The following is an 8,883-nucleotide window of genomic DNA, read 5'->3' as shown; positions in this document are numbered from 1 at the left end:
TTAAAATAGCATTTACTAATCATTGAGGTATTTGTTTAAAATTCAGTTCATCCAAAATGGAGTAATATGCTTCACTTCAGTGTGTAACCAAGCACAAAAACAGTATCAATGTTGAATCTGTGAATGGTTTTCCGTTTACTGTGATGTGCTACTGTAAATATACCTCTTTAATTACTTCTGGTCTCTTTGGTGACCTATTTCAATTTGTGTACATTATTGTACACAGAATAAAATGTTTTCACGTTTTTATGAAAAAAAAGAAAAATCATTAATACATATTTTCAATGTACTGAAAAAAATTTTTGTAAAACAATATAACTTAGTGTCTAAAATAGGTTTTACTTATGTTCAAAAGTTATTAATATTTCTTTCAATTGGTACTATAAAAAGTCAAAAGATTGGCTAGGTCTCCTGAGAATTTTCTAAATTTATTTTGCAAGGAAGAACACCTATTATTATGATTTATTTCTAAATTCTCTGTATTTAGCAAACCTCAATACTTTATTTTATATTTGTTTTCTCAAAGTAATCATGCTTAGATTCAAAAGAAAGGAGAATTTTGAAAATGCAGTTAGAGGTTTCACATGCAATACCTTGCTATGATAATATTAACCTGTGTTAAATTATATATAATTAAAAATTACATAAAGAACAGAATTCAGGATATGTTTAAAATATCAAGTGACCAGGCATAAGAGATATAAGTTTTATGATGGAACTGAATTAATCTTCCTTTCTGTATAGGGGTTATTTAGGGGAAAAAAGAGAGAATTATAACAATGTGCCTGCAAATGCCTTTTAAGAATTTTATCTAAGTAAACTCTTCATCACATGGTGATATTATGATAATCAGACAATATATTCTATAATTTGATAATATACTTTTTCCAATGTAGAAGCTCTCAGCTTTTGTGTTTCTTCTAAATATAATAATGCATCTTTTTAAAATTCTATGTAGAAAAAGTAAAAACTGAAGGATGACCTCATTACCAATAATTCATGCTCAATCACAGTGTGTTGCATTTTATTAGAATATTCTTGTAGACTTATATGCTGTAATTCTACCATTAGAATATAAAACTTGGGATTATTAGAATGGAATCAACAGATCATACCCAGATGTATAGTGATTTATTTCAGTGGTACTATTAGGATTGCAAAGCTGTCAAAGGCAATCACTAAAATTCTCAGTCTTTTTTTTTTCCAATGCAAAACATTTTAATAGGTTGTCAAATATAAAGTTATTAGAATTATCTAAATATCACTTATAAAAATTGGTATATCACATTAGATGATTCTATAAAACAAAAACACAAATCACACATTGACAATAACCCCTGCAGTCCAAGAATAACCCCCATCAATAGTACAAATTACAAACACACTAAAAAAAAGAAAAAAAGAAAGAAAACTAAAGACATTACTTAGACATTTAAACCAAAGTTACTGTGACTAAGTACATTCATTCATCAAGTACAAGAAATTTAGCATTGCTGCTTATAGTCACTAATAACACAATTTTAGGTGCAATTTCACATGCTTTCATAAATCTTCCAGTACAGTTCCCATAGTAAAGTGTCTGTGTGCACTCCATTTTCATTTATATGCAGGTGTATCATACATCATACTTAAGATTATTTCACTTTATAATTACACTGTTCATATATATTTTAGGTGAACACCAGGCCAAAATTTAAGCCCAATGATGACATTAAAAACAATTCTTGAAAGTTGCCAATTTGTTTAATTGCATGAGTACCTTTTCCTCTTACTAGAATCCATCAAATTAAGCAATAAGAATTTAAAACATTAACAAAAAATGATGATGACTCTAATTTTCCTGAAATATTAACAATTTTCCTGAACTATTTAAAATTTCAATAAAATCACTGAGTCAAAATGTTGATTTCATATTTAAAAAATTTTTTTTGTAGTACTGGGGATTGAACTCAGGAGTGCTCTACCACTGAGCTACATATCCCCAGACTTTTTATTTTCTTTTAATTTTTTGAGATAGGGTCTTCCTATATTGCCTGGGATGGCCTCAAATTCATAATCCACAGCCTCCAAAGTCTCTGGGATCATAGCATGAGCCACCACAAGCCCCTACTGCCAAATTTTAAATACCAGTGATTTAAGATTGAGGCCTAAAATTACTTGTACTAAACTGTAAAATACAATTTTAAAATGTGCAGTTAATGTGCTTATGAATATGTAATGGAATGTTTTTCTTCACAAAAATGTTATGTTAAACACTACTCTAAATGGACAGTCTAAGTAAATGTACCTTTACCACCAAGAATATTGAAAAATTAAGGCTTTTTTACACTATCAATAGCTACTATCCAAACTCAAGAGTCAAATGAAGTTTACAAAGCTGCAAAATTATCTAAACTTTGTAATGGTTAGTTGCCTCACCTTAATTCAGTACTTATTAATCTTTACACAAACTCAAATGCTAGTTATCTTTAAATGCATTTTTCTCTATATCTCTATTTAAATTGAGTCCCTAAACCACTTGGCCTAGACAGTATGCTTAAAATAGTTAGGGCCTTGTCTGATTAGTTCAAACTGTATACTAGGGGTAGGGATTACAAATGCTTGGCACACGTTATTCATCCGATACATCCGATGTTTTTGAATAAACTAAGAAGCCTGACCTCCAAAGGAAACTGTACTTGTTTCCCAAAATATTAATGAGTAATTACTACATCTTCAGATAATCAAACTGACAATTTTTAAAGAAGAAATTGATGCCTCCTGGGCTATTAAAGACATTATAAGATACAATAGAAAGGAAAACTGAAGCTACAAATATACCAAATCAAGGTTAAAGGCACTGGATAAGGAATAAAATTACAAAGCACTGTAAACAATTTTTAAAGCAAATCAAGTTTAAATGTCAAACACTAAGATAAAATGGTACTAAAAAGATGACAATGCTTTAAAATGGTGGACATGATTTCTGTAATTTCATGATAAATTTATTTCATTGTTCTAGTTTGTTTATCCTATAATATTCCAATATCCTTAAAAAATAAAATTAAAAATGTGTTTCCAGGTTCCTGAAGCAAGAAAACTACAACTCAAAGAACTATGGAAATTAATTCCTTTTCAAATATTATAATTTGGTAGAGACTTTACAGACATGATAAGAATATCTTGGAAATCATAAATACTAAATTATACTTAATCCAAAATTCTTTAAAAGTTCTAATTCAGTATATCAGTCTTGAGGCCCACAGTAGCAAATTGTAGTGTAAAGAGGCATAATAAGTACAATCTTTCCAGACACATAAAACAAAGAATCATGAATACCAATTTGAAATACCACAAGCTCCATGTTAGAGCCATTTAATATACACATTTTCATAATTATTTCTTGAAAAACTATTTAGATAAAATATGTATCATTTATGGTGGATTTTAAGTTACTTGAATCTATGCAACTTCCATCCATATTAAAATATCAATTAATGTAAATACTTTATTATAAAACTATTTTACAATTTAAATTTCATTTGAGAAATGTATTCACATCCACAATTTCTTAAAAGTCCTTTATATGAGTGCATTTCATAAGAAATACACTAACATTATTATTTATGCTTCCTAGGGGAGAAAAAAATTAATAATCCTATTAATCCAAACCATATCATTAATTTTCTTATTTCTTAAACATTTACATGTTCAAACATGTTTGCTGAATAGTGATCACAGTGGCATACTTCCGCATAATCTTAAGACAGGACTAGATAATAGTCACATGTAGATTACAGAAACAGATACTTATTCTGTTACATACAAGCTTACTTATAAAGTAATAACATAAAATGGTCATTGGTAACAGTGATAAAAAATGTAAACAAAAAGAATTAAATGTTAATCCTTTCCCTGAAAAACAAATATAAAATCACTTCTTGTTTTATTAAAACAAAACATGATCTATTTTATCAGAAAGGCAAGACATTGACTTTACAAAACTCTATTTCCAAATACAGATAAAGAAAATCTAGAACAGCTGATTCAGACTTTATTGAACTAAAATGTGCAAATAATCTGATAATACTTAAATTTATTAAATTTAATGTACATAGGCTGACACAATCCCATACAAAAATCCTCTGAAGATTCAACATAGTGTTCATTTATATGAGCTTAACACTAAGTAACAACAACAACAACAAAAGTCCATATTGAAGAAAAAAAAGTAAAATTAAAAAAGTTTCTTATTAATTAAGACTTGAATTTCATTCCCACAAAAATGTATGGCCAATACCCACTTGGGAATACAGAAAACCATTACATCCCAAGGAAAAATATTTTACACTAATTCTAAATAGAAATAACAAAATGCGTATAAAGTTATGCCAGTTTAAAAGATCTGCTAAGTATAGTATTCATAGTAATTTATCTGGTGACTTTGTTTGGACTCAGATATTTGCAAAGTACCCTCAGTGAGAGTTGGGAAGCTAAGAAAAAAATTTCTTCCATACCACATAAAAATGGCACTTGGATTTAAAAGTTTAAATTGTGATTCTGAGGTAAAAAGAGGAGGAAAAGCTCTTAAATCATAACTTCAAAATCTGTTCCAGGAATATGATAAAACTGCTCAACTACTTAGATGTATTACTAATGAAACAAAGTGCTTTGAAAACATTAACATCAAATTATTTTCAAATTTAATTTTAAAGTCTTACAAGTTTTCAATGAAAAATACCTAGTTATTTTTTAAAAGGTGGTGTGTGTAAACAAAGGTAATATTTACAAATCTGTTTTTGCCTCTTCCCCCAATAAAATTAGTTTCTCTTTTAATATGATCTAAAGCTGTTACAAATAATAGTGAAACAGAAGCACAGATTTAGATATGCACCAAACCCTATACAATGTACTAATTTACACACAGTATTTTTAAAAACACTTACATGATCAGATGCTGTTTTTCACTGCTTAACCAAATTCTGAGGAAACACTATATTTAGCAACAAATGTTTATACCACTGCTTAACTAAGTGGGACCACAAATACATGAATTTTAAAAGCAAAACACTCTAAAACATTGTTTAGAGGAAAAATAAAATTTCAATCATTCACCTTTTTGAAGCCTCTGTTTGAGAAAAAGTATTATATGTATACCTACATATCATGTAATGTCTTCTCACATTGCAGTAAATATAGATTCCATTTTTGTCACAAAAGAACTTGCAATAAAAGAACTTTAAAGAAAAAATTTTGTTTCTTGCAAATAATTTCTCTCTTCTGACCCTGGTAAAAATCATCAGTGCCTTTAATTTCAAGATATTTGTTGTTGTTGTTGTTCTTGTCCATTTCCGCTGTGTATTTCACAAAGTACAATATTTTGTATTACATAGATAAATGGAAATTAAATGGAAAACCTGCTTTTGGAATGCAACAATTCTAAATCATTTCACTAAGAAGCACCTTTTGATATGCTGGTCTGAACTTTTAATATAAAACCTAAATGGTACTTATTTCTGAAGTAGAATTTTCTCCAGTTTTAATAACTTCATACAGAGCAATACTAAGGATATCAACCTGTGCTTTCTAGATTTTGAAGGTGTTCTAATTATGTCATAGGTTAGATATGGCTCATTTTCAAGGTTGGGTGGACAAATTTCATGATACATTGGCTACAGAAAGCTAAATAAACTCTTACTAAATAATGGTTTGCATTTTGCTTGAGCCAAATAGATGTTTAGGCCATGTACCACCACATTCCCTGCTTAACATTCCTGTTTCTTTATTCTTCATAGTTTTCTAATGAACAAATTAGTATTCCTGAGTAAGATTATAAAAAAGTTAACCTTTCTACCAAAAGAATAAAGACAAATAAAATGTTGACTCACAATACAATAATGTTTTTACACAGCATTAAGGTGCAGAGATAATGACTGTTGCTCTTTATGATGATTAGTCCACCCTTTAAAAAGACTGCAGCAAAAGATTCAATTGCCTAAAATACTTCGAAGTACAGTAATTAAATGCTTTAGACCATAAACATATCCCTCATCTATTGTGTTGCTAGGAAACACATGAGCAAAATCTATCATTCGCACTTCTACTTCCGCAATCTCTTGGCAACCAGTCGGAAGATGGTAGAAAACTTTTTCCAGTTGGGAAAGTACATTTCCATTTAAGTGTTCCTGTGACATGATTTTCCACCCATTGTCTTGCTCCATATTTTCAACTTTCAATGAAGTCTGACTGTGATGTTTTTTTGAATACATTTTTCCGTGACGAGCATACATCTTGGATAAGCTTTTGCCTACTGAAGCCTCTATTTTTCCATTTGCTGTGGAACTTAACACATGAAAGTTATTGTTGTACTCCAGTAACTCTGTGTCTGACAATTGTACTTTGGACAAAAACTTTTCTGCCAAACTTCTGTCATTTGATTTTGTAGTGGTTGGCTGAGATGAACCTTCATAAACAAATAGTAATGAACTTGCATAAAAGCTAAGCTGCTTCTGGCTTTCAAACCACTGCAGAATTTTCTCAATCTTCTGAATACTGGCAGCAATAGCATCTTTTCTTAGACAGAACCCATTATGAAAAAACTTGGAGACTCCATCCTTTATAGTTTCTTTTGTTAAGCTTCTTCCATAGTGCTGATTTTGTGTGATAGCTATCAGAATGAACACGATAAACCCTCATGCCAAGCACCAAGAACCCAATCTCTTCCATTAATGGGTACTTGCTGACCTGTTGCTGAATCTTCTCAGATGAGGCAAAAGGATCATAGCTTTTTTGCCCGATCTTTACATCCATTATACAGGGCTTATTAAATTTATGGGTCACATCTTCCAGTTTTAGGTATAAATCATTTGGTGCAGTGGGAGGTAACCAGATGCCATAATATTTTGGCAAATATTTTCGAAGCTCTAGAAGAACACCATCACTACAATCAGCAGCATAAACCATATTATAAAATTCCAGCTCTCTCGGGCCCCTTGGAGGTGGCTGTAACTGTTTCAAAACTGTACCATCTGGGTGTTGCAGTATACCCACTTTGTCCTTTCCGTACATGTGCCGGGCCACCTGATGCGACAGGGGCACGCAGCCGTTGAGGAAACGCAGCCTGCCGCCCGCTGGTTGAGGGGCGCCTTCGGGGCGGCATCGCTCACCGGTGGGGTCCGCATCTCTGGGGCGCCAGGCCCCTCGAGCCGGAGGCGGGATGGCGGCTCTGTTGCCATAACCGTGTGCACAAGCGGTAACGGTGGCTAAAGGAGGAAAAAATAGGGAGTAGGGAGCGAGTGTCTGAGAACCCGGGGGTCGCTCAGGCTCGCCGCGAAGAGGCCTGGGTGTTCCCGCAGCTGGTGCCCGCTGAGGCCCGGGAAGCGGGCCCATGACGCCGCGGAGGCGCGGGTGCTCCCCTACCCAACTCTGCGGACTGCGGCTCCCAGCTCCAGTCCCTCCGCCGCCGCGGCCGCCGGTCCAGCCGCTGCCCAGGAGACGCAACCGAGCGGAGCAGCGGCGGCAGCGGCGCCCCGCGCTCCCTAAATTCTCAGTCTTGTGGTTAAAAAAAAAAAAAAAAAAAAGCTTGCCTTGAAAAGAAAAGTATTTTCAGGAGAACAAAATTATTTAATGTATTTTCTAGGTAATTATTCTTTGTTGAACCACATTTACAATGTTGATGATTCTTTTCACTAGCAAGCTTTTGATAGAAGGTGCATGGAGGTTCAGGGGGGAAAAGCATAATTTTGACGAAGTCCTTGTATTTTTAACCTCTTGGCAGATTTAATCAAATTTTACCTGTATTTTAGGGCTACTGGGACATTTAATTTTATAGAACTGGCCACAGATATATTTGCAAGTTTTCTGTTGTTAAGATCTCCTATAATGTATTGATTAATTCCTCTTGTAGCTCTACAAAATTTAGACATTACCTTTGATGTAAGATTTATAGGATTATACTAGATAAATCAGTCAAAAGAAGGACTCTTTGAATGACAATGGGTACCTATAATTTAAAATTTCTTCTTTTTCCTGTCGCAATCACATTTCTGTTTTTCTTTTCTGACACATGTTACTGCATAATTTATGGCCATATTTTTATTTTGAAAGTGAAATTTAAAGTATTATTTCACTTTTCTTTTTCCTCAAAACTTTTTGATTGAGAGCTTCTTTTATCATAGCAAAATTCTTCTTACATTAGGTTTAGACAGTTTTTCAGCATTGTATGCCATTTCAAAACTTTATTAATGTAGAAATTATGGTAGAAATATCACTCTATCCCAGATGAAAGTTCCCCTAAAGGGAAACCTCAAAAATTATTAAATTATTTTATCTATTTGCTGTGGTAAAAGAAAGCAGTGTATGTACATTTTTATCACTTTTGAGTACATTTTACTTGAGTTTTTAATGTTCTATGAAAATATTTTGATATTATTTGAATGGAAATTGTGAAATTCCTCAGAGGGACATCATATAGTAATACTCCTCACCTCTCCTGACTCCCACAAAACTTCTTCAAGGGAAAGCATGAGCTTCTTGAGAATGGGTTGGATTAGGGTGCTAAGCATGTTGCAGCTCAGCCTTATGCTTTGGAGACAACTTGCCTTCAGGAAATAGACACGCCATGTCCTGTTTCCAATGCATTCTGCCATGTTGAAAGATTGTCTGCAATTAGTTAGTTACCAGACACAGAATCAATATTTTTTCTAATTTTAAGATTATAATTAGTAACATTTTACTTAAGAGTCACCAGTAATGCAGATGAAATGTTTATCTGTCTTATTTTATCTCTGCATTGGTTCAGAAGCCAGGTGGAGAATAGTGTGACTTTATATCTTAAGCCTTTCATATTACAATAATATTTCCCAAGCAACCACAAAATAATACATGTGCTGCTTAGTTTTCTTC

The 8,883-nt window shown here is 32.6% G+C and overlaps 1 pseudogene; it reads right to left on the bottom strand.

The window, feature by feature from the left end:
- Positions 1 to 5,966: 5,966 nt before the first annotated feature.
- Positions 5,967 to 7,214, bottom strand: LOC143386471 (inositol polyphosphate multikinase pseudogene; annotated as a pseudogene).
- Positions 7,215 to 8,883: the final 1,669 nt, after the last annotated feature.

This window comes from Callospermophilus lateralis, unplaced genomic scaffold (assembly GCF_048772815.1).
Source record: "Callospermophilus lateralis isolate mCalLat2 unplaced genomic scaffold, mCalLat2.hap1 Scaffold_300, whole genome shotgun sequence".
In the NCBI taxonomy this organism is placed as follows: domain Eukaryota; kingdom Metazoa; phylum Chordata; class Mammalia; order Rodentia; family Sciuridae; genus Callospermophilus; species Callospermophilus lateralis.
This window is presented reverse-complemented; position numbering and strand designations above follow the sequence as displayed.